We start from the raw sequence: 14827 nt of genomic DNA on the forward strand, positions 1-14827 counted from the left end.
CATACTGCCCTAGAAGCCTTCAAAATCCAGAGATTGATTTCTAGAAATTTCCACCATAATACATTTTCCTTGGGGAGGGAGGAAGAAGTGGGATGGATAGGGAGTTTGGGGTTGGTAGATGCAAACTATTACATTTAGAATGGATAAAAGGTGAGAGCCTATTGTACAGCACAGGGAACTATGTCTAATCTCTTCGAGTACACCTTGATGGAAGATAGTATGAGAAAAAGAATGTATATAAATGTATGACTAGGTCACTAGTCACTGTTCTGGACAGCAGAAATTGACACAACACTGTAAACCAACTGTACTCTAATAAAGAAAAATAATACAAAAAAAAAATCTATTCCCACTCTCTTCATTTCTCTTCATTTCCTCCTCTTCCATGACCACCACCATGATGTTGTGGTTACACAATTTCAGGATCTAAACTAGAAATTAACTGAAGAAGCTATGGTATTCTCTTGATTCTAAGATGCCATCCCTTTAACAGGAATCAACAATTTAACAACTTACCCAAGGATAAAGTGGAATATCACATCAATCACATACATTGCACACTAATTGAGCATTTCAGAAATGTTCAAATGGGGGAGAAAATGCATCTTAGAATCAAAGAAATGAAGTAATTCCCACAAAGGTGGTAATCCAGGTAAAACATGAAAATCAGAATGCTTTTATTAGAATCAGAGAGGCAATGGATCTTTAATAACGAAAAGGTAGGCCTGAGATGACAGAAAACAAAAGACTGGTGTTTATTGTTAGGGTGAGGGAGGCAGCTTTCCAGAATCCATCACATGCTCAAAGGCCATTCCCCACCAATTCATTTTGGCTGGGATGAACCTTCATCTTTATTTTGCAAGGGTAACAGAGGAAGTGAAAAAGTGCATGGCTCTGGGCATGCATGCTGAAATCTATGTGCTCTCAAAGGTCTGGAGAGCTGTGCGTGATTGTTGGGACTTCCTGGCTACAGCAGTCTGCTGCAGAACTTTCAACAAAGGATTGGGAATTGGACCACCCAAGCTCTGAAGCCTAGTTTCTCATTATTCACCCACGCCCCCCACCCACCCCCAAAAAAGGAATTTAAGGAAGGAAACCAAAGCCTGCCTATAAATGAATGCTTTGGCTCTAGAGTATTGGTCAGTCCTTTGCAAAGATGACTTAGATTGGAAACAGTAAGGAAATCCTAGCATTTCTGCCCCTGGCTTAATTGTGGGAAGGATTTGCTCAGCCTAGCACCATTTGATTCCTTTCTGCCTAAAGAAATAAGAGCTAGGACTGCCCCCCCCCCACCAACCTTCCTCTCAGCAAAAGGGATTAAAGAGGGCAGAATATAAATCTCTGTTGTGCTATTCTTGCCAACAATTTGACTGCTTGAATTCTGGACTATCTATATTCCCTGCTAACTTCATTCCCTTATAGATTTGAACCTGCCCAAACCTCAGGTTATGCTTGATGGGAAACCCAGGACAACTCCAAAACCATGCATACATCCATATGATAAACGTTTCTTCCTGATGAAAATGCAGAATTCCAACCAAATGGTGATGGTATGAGAAAAGATTTTCAATACTGCATTCCATGAAAGCAGAAACTATGGTATTTGCTGGCACAGCAGCTGCAGAAATATTCTGTATAGAGATTAATTTTTTTTTTCAATTGAGTCCAAATTTTTTTATTTTATTTTATTTTATTTTGTCTTTTTGCTATTTCTTTGGGCTGCTCCCTCGGCATATGGAGGTTCCCAGGCTAGGGGTCGAATCGGAGCTGTAGCTACCGGCCTACGCCACAGCCACAGCAATGCGGGATCCAAGCCGCATCTGCAACCTACACCACAGCTCACGGCAACGCCGGATCCTTAACCCACTGAGCAAGGCCAGGGATCGAACCCGCAACCTCATGGTTCCTAGTCGGATTCGTTAACCACTGAGCCACGACGGAAACTCCAGAGATTAAATTTTTTAAATTACATTACCACATATGAGTTAAAAGTAACTCTATAATTATAGAGGATCATATTGTTTTATTCTATAAATATAGCATATTATGTATTCAGTAGGGATTCAGTAGGAAAGTACATGTTCTGGAATTGCAGTAATATGTTGTTAACTTTGAGAAAAATATAGTTCAAATGGCTAGAAAATTTACATTGACCTCACTGAATATGGGCATTTGGCAGTGCTATGGTAAAGAGGTCCTCATATTTATACTTTTGAGGCTGGTAGTTGACCAAACAATTTTTTAAGTTAATTAATAATAAATAATTGCAAATAGCAGTATTTAAATAACAACAGTTTTAGTTTAACTTTAGACATATAAATGTTCATTTGTTCATTCATGCATGCATTCTCATACACTGAGAATAGGCCTATTGGTTGACATTGGTCATTTTCTTTTTTGCATAAACTAAATTCATAATGCAGTCTATAATTTCCAGCTTAGGTTTCTGTAAAGAGTGGTAAGATCTTTTTTCTTCTTTTTTTTTCTTTTCTTTTTTTTTTTTTTTTTTTTTTTAGGGCTACACCCATGGCATATGGAAGTTCCCAGGCTAGGGGGTCGAATAAGAGCTTCAGCTGCCAGCCTACACCATAGCCAGAGCAACGCCCAATCTGAGCCACATCTGTGACCCACACCACAGCCCATGGAAATGCCAGATCCTTAACCCACTGAGCGGGGCCAGCCAGGGATCAAAACCACATCCTCATGGATACCAGTCGGGTTCATTACAGTTGAGCCACAGTGGGACTCCAAGAGTGGTGAGAGTTTAAAGACACTTATGAAGAATCTCTGATATTACAACACTGCTAAACCAAACTTCTGCAGTTATTAATTATACTCCGAATTCAACAGCAATATACATATTTTTAATGATCACCTTAAGAAGTAGTCAACCTTATCCTCATATATGTACTAACTTTATTTTTACACATAAATCTCATGGATTTCTCACTAACAAACATGGATAATTTCTCTGCATTCCATGAAACACTGCATAGAAAAAGAAAGGGGAGTTATATGACAATTAAATCTCAATAAATCTGAGGAAAAACAATGGACAAACATCAGATAAGCTCATAACAGTACCTTTGCAATCCTTCCTTAGAATGAGAAGAAAATATAATTAAACTGAAAAGTGTGGTTTCCAAAGAGACGAACAGGAAGGCAAGTGTGGACTTAATTGTTAATATATACATGACAGTGTGAAGTAAAAGAATGTATAATAAATTTAGCAGGTGGAACAAAAAAGGAGCAGCATGTTCAGAAAGATAAGACCTCATTCAAGTGCCTGCTCCATCCCTTTCTAACGATGCGACCCTGAAGAGCTCAGTACAGCTTTCTGGAACGTGGGTTCTCCCTCAATTAAGGAGGTGGTCTAAGATCTGCAACTTTCAAATTATAATCCCAAGAGTTTTGTACCTAATCACAGCTGATAAATGCTCTGTCCTAAAGGAATAAATGGGGAGTTCCCACCATGGCTCGGCAGTAGCAAACCAGACGGGTATTCATGAGGATTTGGGTTCAATCCCTGGCCCTGCTCAGTGGGTTAAGGCTCCAGTATTGCTGTGACCTGTGGTGTAGGCCTCATAAACAGTTCGGATCTGGTATTGCTGTGGTTGTGGTATAGGCCAGCAGCTGCAGCTCCAATTAGATCCCCAACCTGGGAACATCCAAATGCAGCAAGTGCAGCCTTAAAAAGACAATAAATAAATAAATAAATAAATAAAGGAGAGGCACACATGTACCCGCATTCACATACACACCCGCTAAAGGCTATCTGTTTCACATATCAGGCTTTCAGTAAGATCTTTGTTCTCTGGACTTAAAAAAAAAAAAAAAAATTGGAAACCAGTGGCAATCAGGCAAGCTTTAAATTTTTGATTCATCCTTCCACACCACCATTTGTGCAGAGAACGCCAAAAAAGATGAGTCATCCATGGTGTCTCTGGTGAGCATTGCAACACTGAATACTCAGCTACCAAGGGCTGCTGGAATTAAGCATCTCTCTACACACAAGATCTTTCATAACTCTCCACATGCTTAAGATTTCAAACGTGTAGCATAATTAGCAGAGAAAATAAAAAATAAATAAAATAAAATCTGGCTGCCTAACTTTGACATTGCCTTCAAATTGTATTCCCATTTGCAAATTTTACCATTGGACTTTTTTCTGATGTATTTGACACTTTCTTTCCCTGTTAAGGCTAAGCTCAAGAAAAGTGAAAGAAAAGAAAAGAAAGAGAGAGAGAGAGAGAAAGAAAGAAAAAAGAAAGAAAGAAAGAAAGAAAGAAAGAAAGAAAGAAAGAAAGAAAGAAGGAAGGAAGGAAAAGAAAAGACGGAGGGACAGAGGAAAGGAGGAGGGAGAGAGAAAGAAGAGAGAAAGAGAAACAAAGGAAAGAAAGGAAGAAAAGAAAGAAAGAAAGAAAGAAAGAGAAAGAAAGAAAGAAAGAAAGAAAGAAAGAAAGAAAGAAAGAAAGAGAAAGAAAGAAAGAAAGAGAAAGAAAGAAAGAAAGAAAGAAAGAAAGAGAAAGAAAGAAAGAAAGAAAGAAAGAAAGAAAGAAAGAAAGAAAGAAAGAAAGAAAGAAAGAAAGAAAGAAAGAAAGAAAACCAAACAAGCTGCCAAGTAGTAGTAGGCCAGAGAACAGCTTGATAAAGATCACGGGAACAGTGCTGTCTCTAAAAAGTTCAGGAGCTTCGTAATAAATAACTATGTATAAATCTAAAGAGGTTTGAAATGTTTAACCAGTTTTTAAATCTGAGTGAATACATACACACACAGCAGTCAAATATGGCAGCTAACTTCATACCGTGAACACTATAAAAATTGTTATTGGTGCTCACAACAATTTAACGGCTTGAATATATTATATTCCTTAGAGACAAGAAACAGCTACAATGCAAGGTTCAAGTTCCTGAAGTGCAAATCGGTTTGGGGCATTTAAAAAAATTTTCCCATAGGAAGAATTAATTTTTCTTAAGCAAATCACAAAAAAGGAATGAGAATTTCTTCAGTTAATCCCATGTTTTGGACAATTAATCCCATGCCTTGGAAATTCTCAGTCTTATAGGTGACTTTCAGCCTAAGGCAGCTTTCTCCCATGAGGCCACATCCAGGTCTGTTAGAAGTGTGTAAGCAGGAAAATATGTAGGACATTTGCATATTCATTGCACAAAGTTTATGTAAACTGACTGCATCTGTACAGCTGATTCTCAGGCATTTTTAAATTGACATTTTAGTCCTACTACCTTCAAGTTAGTCAGTTTGTAAGTTCACTCATCTATATTCCTTCTCTCTCAGCTAATATTACCATCTTGGGCTCCCAGAGGGAATGCACGTTGCTTAATTCATAGAATCAGAGGTAAGATTATGAGATGGGAGAGTCGAAAGGCGTTTGCTCTCTACCTCTTTGACCTACAGAATTAAGGACATAAAAGTCAAGGTCATCTGAAATTTTCCTATGATTCCCTCAGAGTTGATAGAAAACCCCTCAGAGTGAGTTAGAGTATGGGCTTTGGAGTCAAATAGTAGTGGCTCCTTGTCCCAGCTCCACTTCTCACTAATGGAAATTTGGCAAGTTGTTAAACCTTTCAGACACTGTTTTCCCACCTGCAAAATGGAAATTATGTTAAAGACTATTGTGCAAATTAAAGGAGAGGCCTGTAAAGTGTTTGCTGTAATGCCTAGACTTAATTGTTTTAGAACCATTAACCTGATTTTGCTTTTTGGGTTTTTTAAATTTTTTTCCATTAGAGCTATTTCACAGTGTTCTGTCAATTTTCTACTATACAGCAAGGTGACCCAGTCACACATACATATATACATTCTTTTTTCTCACATTATCATGCTCCATCATAAGTGACTAGCTATAGTTCCCAGGGCTATACAGCAGGATCTCATTGCTTATCCATTCCCAAGGAAACACTTGGCACCCATTAACCCTAAATTCCCAGTCCCTCCCCCTCCCCCTTGGCAACCACAAGTCTGTTCCCCAGTTCATGATTTTCTTTTCTGTGGAAAGGTTCATTTGTGCCATGTATTAGATTCCAGATATAAGTGACATCATATGGTATTTGTCTTTCTCTCTCATCTTAGTATGAGAGTCTCTAGTTCCATCCATGTGGCTGCAGATGTTTAATAGCATCAAAGGGGTCCTTACAGATAGGAAATTTCTCTCAACTTAGTAAACTTCCATAGCCAGAATGTTTGTGTTTCACATCACCACAAGAACTAAGATCATTTAGAGAGCAAAGTTCATACACCCTCTAACAAAATTTTCTTTGCAAACTAAGGTTATAGGTTATTAATCCAGCTGCCAATCACTGCACACCCTCCCCATCATCCCTCACCAGGGAATGGCGGTCACCGTGCCCTTGCATACCACCTCATAGCCCCCCACTTTTCATGGTCATTATCCTCATCTATTCCCACTTTCAAAAAAGAACCACAAGGGTCTAAGCCACTTCAGGAACAAGGGTACAATTAGGCATTAATTCTCCCTGTCAGTTCTTGCATGTAAAGACAGAGGATAAAGAAACTAAATTCGGCAGCTTGGAGAGGGTGTTAGACCCAGCCCTTGGCTGATTTTAATTTGAGGCATTTCAGTATGGTTATTTCTCAGAGTCACTGAGGGCTCATGGCGCAATTTGATTTTGCCTAGATGAATTTCCCATGACAAATGATATTGGCTCATCATTTGTGGTCGTGACTGGGTGCCAATATTTTCCTTCCTCCAAAGCTTGGGTAGGACAACATGGAGCTCTTATGTTCCTTGAGACATTTGTTTCCAATTTTGCAAACATTGTGAATGTGGTTATTTTTGTAGCTCTGTTAGAAAAGTGCATGGCATTTGGTTTTTCTAGTTGGAGTCAATTATAAATCATTAAAGTTCCAGTGCCCACAACAAAGGCCACGGACCTTGAAGCTCCATCACTGGTGATTGCAATGGTCCTACCCACAGCCCCCACCTCTTGCTTAATCTCTTCATTTCTCATTATGGAGCAGGAGGGAGGAGGGGGCGTTATTTTAAGATGTTTGTATTGGCTTCTAAATGTGAAGCTTAGGTTCCAAGGTCTTCTTTTTTCCCAGAGCAAGATAAACTTCTTTGGGTTGTAAATCATGGGATTTTTGCATCACTTGACAGAGTCCATGTTTAAAAGTCATTCCAATAGGCCTCTCTGATGACTTAGGAAGCAGAGAGAGTTGCCCATGCATCATGAAAAGGACCCTTTCAGTAACACTGGGCCTTTGCCCAGATCTGTTTCTTTAGGACGATAAATTATTTCTATTTTCATCCCCTCCACCTCCACCCCCCATTTACAGAAAAAGCATTGTGAACTAAGTGGTAACTTTAGGACAAGCCACTAGCAAATCTGGGAGGCCCAAGATGGGGGGGAGGCGGCATCTTCCACCTTTGAATAGACCCTCTTCCACAGCCAGGCATTCATATCCTTGGGCTTCCCTAAGACCCTGCTATAACCATTCACCCCATTCTCACTCTCCAGGGCAGGAACCGTGGTCCCACATTTTCCCTAGTAAAATATCCTTGTCCTGGAACAGACCTGTGGTTGCCAAGAGGGAGAAGGAGAGACTGGGAGGGACTGGGAGTTTGGGGTTAGCAGATGCAAACTATTGTGTTTGGAGTGGATAAACAAGGAGATCCTGCTGTTTAGCACAGGGGACTATATCCAGTCACTTGTGATGGAACATGATGGAGGATAATGTGACAAAAAGAATGTATATATATATATATGTATGACTGGGTCACTTTGCTGTACAACAGAAATTGATGGAACATTATAAATCAACTGTAATAATTTTTTTAAATAAAGTAATAAAATAAAATATCCCAGTCCCAAATGTCATTTTCCTATAGGGCTCTGTTTCTTGCTAGAGATCAAATGTGTAATTTAACTTTAAAACAAAGAAAGAACCCTTGCATTCATTCATCAATAGGTGCCAACAAGATAATGAAATGAAGAAAATTTGTTTTTTCCTTTTTTTAACCTCGAAATCCTCTCTTCATTTCAGGCCGTCTCTGTCTCAGTCAGAGCAGGCAGCTTGACACTACCTTGCTCACCTCTATCCTCAATGCCTGGAACAGTGCTTGGCACTCAGTATGCCTAGAGAACTATTGGATGAATAACTGAGAGCCCCATCCTACTTTTCCTTCCTTCCCCTACCCCTGGCAGACCCGAAGCAGAGCTTGCCCACCATGGAAGCAGGGAAACATATTCAGAGATCACCAAAAATACTGACCCTGAAGACCACTCAGTTCTACCTCACCACTACATAGATGAGGAAACTGAGGCCCAGGGGATGGAAGTTTCCAGCCCAAGGCCACACAGCCTATAAGGCAGCTGTCTGCAGATGTCCAGCAGCAGGCTGATATACCAGAAGCATCTGCTGCAGAGAACAAACAAGTGATCAAAAACTACTACTGCTCCCAAAAATGAGTGACTTTTTTTTTTTTTTTTTTTGTATTTTTAGGGCCACAGCCATGGCATATGGAGGTTCCCAGGCTAGTGGTCAAATCAGAGCTGCAGCTGCTGGCCACAAACACAGCAACATCAAATCCCAGCTGTGTCTGCAACATACACCACAGCTCATGGCAATGCCTGATCCTTAACCCACTGAGCAAGGCCAGGGATCAAACCTGACTCCTCATGGATGCTAGTCAGATTCCTTTCCACTGAGCCAAGACAGGAATTCTATGAGTGACTTACTCTTAAAAAAGCCCCACGCAGGAGTTCACATCATGGCACAGCAGAAGCAAATTCAACTGGGAACCATAGGTTGCAGGTTTGATCCTTGGCTTCACTCAGTGGGTTGGGGATCCAGCGTTGCTGTGAGTTGTGGTGTAGGTCGCAGACGCGGCTCAGATCCTGTGCTGCTGAGGCTGTGGCATAGGCCAGCAGCTATAGCTCTGATTCCATCTCTAGCCTGGGAATCTCCATATGCCACGGGTACAGCCCTAAAAAAAAAAAAAAAAAAAAAAAAAAAAATCCCCATGCAGAGTTGGAGGTGGGGTTTTAGTGGCACAAAGAAACTATATGAAATCCAGCATGAAGTTGCCCTCTTTCTCAAATAGTAATCTTGTTCCTAGAAAGCTCTTCCCCCTATTCATTCTTCAGGTCTCAACTAAATAAAAAAATTAATAAATAAATAAAAATAAACTGCATTGGACAGGCCTTCTCTGACTTTTCTGACCTTCTCCCATGCCCTTCCCTTTGGTAACACTCTTGCCCCTTTCTCATCAACATGTATCCTTGTGTTCATCCTCCCCAGAGACTCCACATTCTAAGTGCAGGAACATGTCTATCTGACTCCCTTCCATGCTGGCAGCCCCTAGCACAAAGCCTGAACATGGAAGGTATCCAGTGAATATCTGCCATGTGTGTCGTTGAAGCTTCTATCTAATGCAACTTGATCGTGGGTCCTATTTGTTTAGCACGAATGGCTTGAATTAGGCCTCCTAGCTAATTTTTGCCCATTTTTACTCCATCAAGTGAACTTCTTCTCTGGGTGGAAGGGGTAGCTATGCCTCAAAGAATCTTAAGTCAGTAAAAACTCAGGTGAGAGGATTTCATCCAGTTTCATTAAAGGAAATTTGCGAAAACCTCCCCCCTCTAACCTGCCTGCTGTCAGGACACATTTACAAAGCACAGGGTTATGACTCTAAAGGAGTTAATCAGGTTTCCTCTTTTTGCAGAAGATAAGTCTGCGGCTTCTGTAGAGAGTAAGCTGTATGATGCTATCACTGCCTGTTCTGGGAAGGACAAGCCGATTTCACTTAATGACTGGCTTTCTCTCTAGATTTTATTGTCTTGGAGCCGTTCATAGCAGCTGGCAACAGCCATAGGGAGAGGACTGGCAGGTTGGCGGCCCCTAGAACAGTAGGAGGAGAAGGAACAGCGTAAATGGAGAGCGTGAGTCACTTTTAGGGGACCACCCTCCAATTTTTTGCCAGTATGTTTGTGGTCAAGACAAGTAACAGTGACTGACTCATAATAACTCTAATAAAGAGTGGAGGTAGTTTTGTAAGGATTAAAGAAATGCGTCATGGGAAGGAGACTCTGAACAGGAGTCTCTGAACAGCCAGGACTCAAGAAAGGCAAAAGACAAGGTACCTTTGGGCTTGGCCTTCTTACACATACCTCTTCTTCCCCCTCTCTCTCTTTCCTTCTTTCTCCACATTCCTCTAACAACAAGCTTGTGCATGAACTCTGCTTGAACACAGCTCTCATGTGTTCCTCTCTTCATATATTAACATTTTAATGCTAGCGCCTACTGGTAACTGACAACTGGCTCTTGGTTTCTCAATTCCCTATGCCCAGAAGAGGAATCGGACCTGCCTACTTGTTTGAATTGGGACAAACTCCAATAACAACTCATAGGTTATTGGCAAGCCCATAACAATGCTAATTTTGATGGACTCTGGCCCAACTGATGTGCTAGAAATGAGAATGGAAGGAGCAAGTTCCAAGGCCTACAACATAGACATGCCCCACTTGGGAGAGGGCGAAGGCAGAGTTTCCTAAGAGGGTAGTGTAGACGGTACAAAAAACCCAAAATATTAGCTGCCTTAATCTTCTCCCTATAGATGCAGGTAAGTGGTGCCTAAGGATGCAGAAATTAAAATTTCTGTTTTATCAGAGCCTCTGCCTCACTGTTCCTGTGAAGGCTGACCACGTCCACCCACCAGCATCTGTGACTCTTCCTGGGGCTTTTGCTATCATAGATGCATGCTCAAGGCAAGCCACAGGTGCCTGGGCACTGGGGGCACCAGAGCAATATTCAGTCAACAACAAATGGGAGATGGTAAATATCCCAGATTCTCTGGCCCTTTGGTGGGACAACCCTGAGACAAAGCCAGAGGTCCACAGAATGACTGAGCCACAATTGCTCACAGAGATAAGCTACTCCACAGCAACAGTCTGTACTGACTTCCTCCCTTTCTTGCCTCACTTCTCCACTTCCCTGCCTGTGCCTCTGAGATAGACATAGCCTAGTTCAGGGTGTGCTTCTTGAAAACCTAAGAAAAGGTTCCAGCATTGGCACTGCATTGGCTCAGGTAGCTGCTGTGGCGCAGGTTCGATCTCTGGCCTGGGGACTTCCAAATGCCATGCGTGGGGCCAAAAAAAATAACTTGAGCCATTGCTTTCTTCAGATCAATGCTCCCTCTGTGTCATGGTCTCCTTGTCCTATTCTACGAAGCAAATATTTAAGAGGGTGCAGGGGGCGGGAGGGGGGGCAAGGCAATGACAAAATCCACAGATTTATCATTTCCTACAGTCAGGTGTGTTTGCTCTGTGAATGTCTTTACAAAAGTAAGTGGCTAGTTCCTAGATCTTCTGAACTTATGGGACAAATTGTATCCAGGAATAAAAATAATATAAGCCAGCTAAAGCAATGAACCATGTGGCCCGTTTCATAACTCTATCAATCAGAAAAACTCAGTCAATAACCAAAAGGTAATTTTAAAACACATGTTCTTCAAATAAAAAGGTACACCACATCCATGCTTAAGAACTCGGCATCAACAATAAAGATATCAATTCTGCCAAGTTCATATATAAGTTTAATACAATCCAAATAAAAATTATCAGCAGTGTATTTGAACCAGTTCCATACGGAAAAATAAATAAGTAAAACTACGCAGAAAAATCCTATATAAAAACTAATAAGGGAAAATTAGGCCTGCCAGATATTAAAATATGATGCAAAGTTTACATTAATTAAAGCAACATAATATGGGCCCATAAACAGACATAGACTAATCCAGTAATACAGCCAAAAACATGTAGGAAATTAACATATGATAAAGATGTATTATTAAAGAAATAGTGTTCACAGAATGTATAGCCATTTAGAAAACAAATGAACCCATTTATCTAACCTTAAAATAAATTACAGATGAAGCAAACATTTAAATACAAAAACTGAAAACCTCAAAATTATTAAGAAAAAATAGAAGAAATTTTTATACAATCTTGGAGTAGGGAAAGCCTTCTAAGTATGATATGCAAATGAGAAGTCATGGAAGAGGACACTGGGAAATTTGACACCCCCCCCCCATTTTTTTTTTAATTTTGGACAACAAAAACCTCAATAAACAAAATAAAAAAATATATTAAAAAATGGGGTAGATTCACACAATTCCTATTATCAACGGCCCAGTTCCCTATCATACAAAAAGCTCCTAGAAATTATTATGCAAAATCAACAACTCAGTATTTGCCAATATACAAAGCAGACAAATAAACAGTCCATAGAAAAGGAAATACATTTTTTTTTTTTTATTAGGGCCACATCTGTGGCACATGGAATTTCCAAGGCTAGGGGTCCAATCAGAACTGCAGCTGCTGACCACAGCAACTCGGGATCTGAGTTGCATCTGCAACCTAGCAAGGCCAAATCCTTAACCCACTGAGCAAGGACAGGGATCGAACCTGTATCCTCGTGGATACTAGTCAGGCTTGCTGCCACTGAGCCATGACGGGAACTCCTACAAATATTCTCAAAATTATTACTTTTAGGAGTTCTCATTGTGGCTCAGTAGTAACAAAGCCGACTAGTATCCACGAGGACTCAAGTTCAATCCCTGTTCTCTCTAGTGGGTTAGGGATCCAGCATTGCTGCAAGCTGCAGCGTAGGTCTCAGATGCAGCCCAGATCTGGTGTTGCTGTAGCTGTGGTATAGGCCGGTTGCTGTAGCTACAATTCTATAGGGAGCCTAGAAGTTCCCTAGCCTGGGAACTTCCATATGCCATGGGTTTGGCCCTAAAAAGACAAAAAATAAAAATCTGTGTTGGTGAGGATACTGGGGAACAGGCACTTTCGTACACTGCTAGCGTAAGTATGAAGAGCAATATCTACTGAAATTTTCAGTGCTCATGCCCTTTGATCCAGCAGGTCCACTTTTGTGAGCAATGCAGAATCTCTCTAGAAATTTCTAAAAAAAGGCCAAATAGTAAATATTTTAAGGTTTGGGCTATGTGGTCTCTGTCTCAACTGCTCAACTCTGTTGATATAGTATGAAGTCAGCCATCCACATTGCATAAATGAATGAGTATGGCTTTCCAGTAAAACTTTACAAAAACAGCTGTGGGTGGGATGTAGCCTGCAGGCCAGAGTTTGCCAACTCCTGCTCCGGAAGACAGTAGGTGTAGAAATGGTGAGCAGCCCCTCATTGGGGCAGAGCCCACTACTGTTCCCAAACTCCCTTTCTTCCCCATAGTAAAAGACGAGCAGCCAGGACTTGGATGTCCAGGCAAGCACTGCATTTTTCAGCCCTCCTGGGAGCCAGGTGGCTGCAGAACTAAGTTCTCAGTGATGGGTGTGCAGAAATTCTGTTTCCACCTCTGGCTCATTTGCTTAAGCAAAATTTCTTAAGAAGAAATGTCTGTTCTTTTCCCCTTTCTCTCAGCTGCTGACAATGACCAGACTGGCATTAAAGCCATATACTGAAAATGGCAGAGCTGCCATCAAGCAGGGTGCCTGAATAACTAGAGGGGGAGAGGGGCCCACAGTCCCACATATAAGAGAAATTGTTACAAACCTGGTCTGAAGGGCAGAACCTTTTTGCTTCACCACCTCTCGCTAAGAAGTTAGCATTCCTGATAAAACGCTTAAGCAATTTTCTGTGAACTTTAATGGGATTAAGGTTTGCTCTAGGAAACCAATTACCCACATGCCCAATTACCCACATACTCAGTTGCCAAGTGTCAATCAAGGGTCTAGTGACCTTTAACCAGACTTGCTTTTCTTTCTATGTCTAGTCTAAAAACGATTCTCTAACTGAACTCTCTTCCCATCAAATGTCTGCTGCCAAAAGTAAATTTGGGAAGTGGCCTTCGAGGGTCCGTTTCCTTTGTGTGTCTGAGCATAATAAACTTTTGACGCATGCTCACAGCTAAGTTATCTGAAAAGTTTTCTTTAACAGTTGGAACACTCACATGGTACTGTATGTAACATCAGTGAAAAATAAATTTATTTTTCTTTGAATCATTAAATGTTGGTGTCTGTTTCAGCAGCCAAATACACCCTAATATGTTCACACTGTATAAATTTGCTTAAATTTACTAAATGTTTTATATCTCACTAAATTCCATTTCTTTTCCATAGTAAATATCTGTAGCTCGGACAGGATGCCAAGCCAGGGACCACCACCACTAATAACAATAGTAGTTGTTGGAGTTCCCGTCGTGGCACAGTGGTTAACGAATCCGACTAGGAACCATGAGGTTGCGGGTTCGATCTCTGCCCTTGCTCAGTGGGTTAATGATCCGGCGTTGCCGTGAGCTGTGGTGTAGGTTGCAGACGTGGCTCGGATCCCGCATTGCTGTGGCTGTGGCCTACAGCTCTGATTAGACCCCTAGCCTGGGAACCTCCATATGCAGCGGGAAGACAAAAAACAAAAACAAACAAAAAAACAATAGTAGTTGTAACAGCAATAATAACAATACTAGTTAATGTTATTGACTGTTTACTATGAGCCAAGCAGTGAGCAAAACTCGTCATACCTTACTCTTTACAACTTTATGGGCATTCTTAGAAAAAACAAGTAACCAGTCCACGTTCTCTCACTAGTGTTACATTAGTCTCTCCAGTAAGTTCATTCACCACATTTAGAAAATGAAAAGAGACATTCCGGTTGTGATGCAGCAGAAACGAATCTGACTAGTATGCATGAGGATGTGGCTTCGATCCCTGGCCTCTCTAAGCGGTTCAGGATCCAGCACTGCCTTGAGCGGTGGTGTAGGCTGGCAGCTGCAGCTCCAATTCAATTCCTAGCCTGGAAACTTCCACATGCTGTGGCTGTGGCCCTAAA

At 41.1% G+C, this 14827-nt stretch overlaps 1 long non-coding RNA gene across 10 annotated transcripts in view; it reads right to left on the reverse strand.

Annotated features, from left to right (window-relative positions):
- LOC106506547 (uncharacterized) overlaps positions 1–14827 on the reverse strand; it is a 760340-nt gene that overhangs the window by 638255 nt on the left and 107258 nt on the right. The window contains exons 4-5 of one of the 10 annotated variants that reach the window (XR_014830964.1): positions 12716–14822; positions 12284–12399 (exon numbers count right to left, since the gene is read on the reverse strand). The exons of the other annotated variants lie outside the window; for them this stretch is intronic. This is a non-coding gene — a long non-coding RNA (uncharacterized LOC106506547). Of the gene's footprint in view, positions 1–12283; positions 12400–12715; positions 14823–14827 lie in introns of those variants that run through there. 10 annotated transcript variants of the gene reach the window in all.

This window comes from Sus scrofa, chromosome 16 (genome assembly GCF_054392235.1).
Source record: "Sus scrofa isolate SSC_HxYL_T2T_F1_AM1 chromosome 16, Sscrofa_HxYL_maternal_Yorkshire_Landrace_v2.0, whole genome shotgun sequence".
Taxonomy (NCBI): Eukaryota; Metazoa; Chordata; class Mammalia; order Artiodactyla; family Suidae; genus Sus; species Sus scrofa.